Source organism: Gadus macrocephalus, chromosome 1, assembly GCF_031168955.1.
Source record: "Gadus macrocephalus chromosome 1, ASM3116895v1".
Lineage (NCBI taxonomy): Eukaryota > Metazoa > Chordata > Actinopteri > Gadiformes > Gadidae > Gadus > Gadus macrocephalus.
The window spans coordinates 24,440,319-24,442,990 of NC_082382.1; positions in this window are offsets into that span (position 1 = coordinate 24,440,319).

Consider the following 2,672-nt stretch of genomic DNA (forward strand, 5'->3'; position numbering starts at 1 on the left):
ACAGACCACCAGGCTTTGACCACACTGCTCGCAACAAAAGGTCTGGGCTGCGCCGGTATGCGCATTGCACGTTGGTCTGCGAGACTCTTGTGCTTCACGTACGACGTGGAGTACCGTCCTGGCTCACAAAATCAAGTTGCTGATTGTTTTTCCCGTCTACCCCTCCCAGCAGAAGAGGATACAGAGCCAGTAACAGAGCCAGAGCTTGTTGCTCTGTTGGACACAGAACTCAAAGCTCTCTCAGTAAACAAGTTTGTGGATGCATGTCAGGTGTGCCCTGAGCTCACAGCCCTTAGAACGCAGATACATAAGGGCTGGCCTAAGACAGCAAAAGCGCTACCGGATGAGCTCAAACCATATTTTGCCACAAGAGATGAACTCTCAACCCAAGATATGATCATCTACAGGGGCTCTCACCGACGACTTGTGCCAGTGGCCTTAAGGAAGCAGCTGGTGAGCTTGGCACATGAGACACATCAGGGGATCGTTCGCACTAAACAAATGCTGCGGGACTTATACTGGTGGCCTGGTATGGACATGTCTGTGGAGGAGGCTATCCGTGCATGTGGACCATGCCGGCTGAATGACAAAAGTGCCAAGACACATGCCGCTCCTCTCCAGCCCATCCCACTACCTGATGCTCCATGGCAGAAAGTGGGCATGGACATTGTGGGACCGTTCGAGTCAGCCAGCTGGGACTGTCGCTTTGCAGTGACGTTGGTTGACTACTACACAAAGTGGCCGTAAGTTGCTTTCACCTCTACCATCACAACGGCAGCAATCACTTCCTTTCTGTCTACCGTGTTTGCCCGGTTTGGAAACCCTACGGAACTAGTAAGCGACAACGGCACTCAGTTCACTTCCAGTGAGTTTGCTGAGTACCTTGAAGCAAGAGACATCAAACACAGGAAAGTGTCTCTCTACTATCCACAAGCAAACGGAGCTGTAGAACGCTGGAACCGCGTTCTAAAAGAGACATTGCTTTCTGCCGAACAGGAGAAAAAACCATGGAAGCCGTTCGTACAGGATTTTCTGCTCACTTACCGTGCTACCCCACATGGCACCACAGGAGTGTCACCACATGAGCTCATGTGCAACCGACCAATGCGTACCAAAGTAGACATTGGCCCTGCTCGCAAATCTGATCCACTGCCAGAGGACCAACTACGCAGTCGGGTCGCTGCCAAACAGCAGGCATCAAAGACATACACTGATGTGAAAAGGGGAGCACATGTGCCAAAGATAAAAGAGGGAAGTTTAGTCAGAGTGAAGAAAACTTTCCATGTCAAAAAGGGACTGTCTAAGTTTCAGAGACCTGTCAGAGTGATGCGCAAAGCTGGTTCTAGTGCCTTCGTACTGGAAGATGGGCGCACATGGAATGCTACCCACCTATCTCTGGTCCCTGAGAGTGAAGTAGACAGGGATTCAGACTCAGAACCAGTGGCCTGCCCTGCCCCTGATCCTGTGCCGGAGTCGGCCCAGCAACCTGAGCCGCCCAAACAAGCAGTTGACCCTGGGGTCATGGACAGACCAGTGAGAGGGAGAAAGGAGCCTGCTTGGCTTCAGGAGTATGAACACTAATTGTTCTGAGGGACTGTGAGGTAAAAGAGAATGAGTTAAAATGTAAAAAAAAAAAAAAAAACACGGCTGTGAAAACGTAAGAAAATACTGTTTACTAAAAAAAATATCTATATATTTTGTTGTTGACTAATGAATGTGAGATAGATACTGGTTATGTTGGACACTGTATTTCATTGAGAAGGCTGTTGTGATTTACATATCTGAAAATGTCATGTTAAGTTTACATTATATACGGGTTACAGGTTTCAAGAGTTTACCTTTATATGCAAAGGACAAAGTCAGAGTACAGTAAAGCTGCTGGTTATATTTTAGCAACATTTTCTAAGGTGAAGTTCTGTGTTGATGCTGATAAGATGGCACTTGAGTTATTGTACTACTTGAGTTATTGTAATACTTTAATTATGGTACTACTTGAGTTACTGCACTATTGTTGAATTATTGCACTATTATTGAATTATTGCACTACTGATGAGTTATTATATTACTGAGTTTTGAATTATTCTGCTGATGTCAGATGTGGCATTGTTCTTTTGCTTACGTTTAAGCTTCTTAAGAGAGGGGGAATATGTTGTGTATTCAGTCGTATTATGTGCTGTTCCTGTTACTCCACTACACCACCGGATGGCGCACTTACCTAGTGTTGTACTGAAACTGTGTAATGTGACGTTGCGTGAGTTGAAGAAGAATACAATGATACTCGTTGAATGAGTCTACCGTGCCCGTCTCGTTCTTTCTTTATTATATTAACAAGTACAGGTTAATATAGAACACATTCCTGCGTCTCCCCCTGCGTCATAGCCCGTTTCAGCACCATGTCAGTAGACAGGTACGATCGTCGTGAGTGCAGCGAATGCGCGTTCACGTTAAGAGGAGTTTCGGGAAACGCTCCAAAGAAATTATCGATGGTTCGAAAGATCCATCGAGAGAATGATCTTACGAGCGAAGATCCATCGATATCGGGAAACGGGGCCCAGGACCCTTCTCGAGAGAAAAACAGGAAGTGGTTGCCGCCCACGTGAACGCGCACAGATTCTGCCCTGCCGCTCAGCTTTCCCCGTGTTGAAACTTTCGGCGGCAGCAGCAGTCGACCG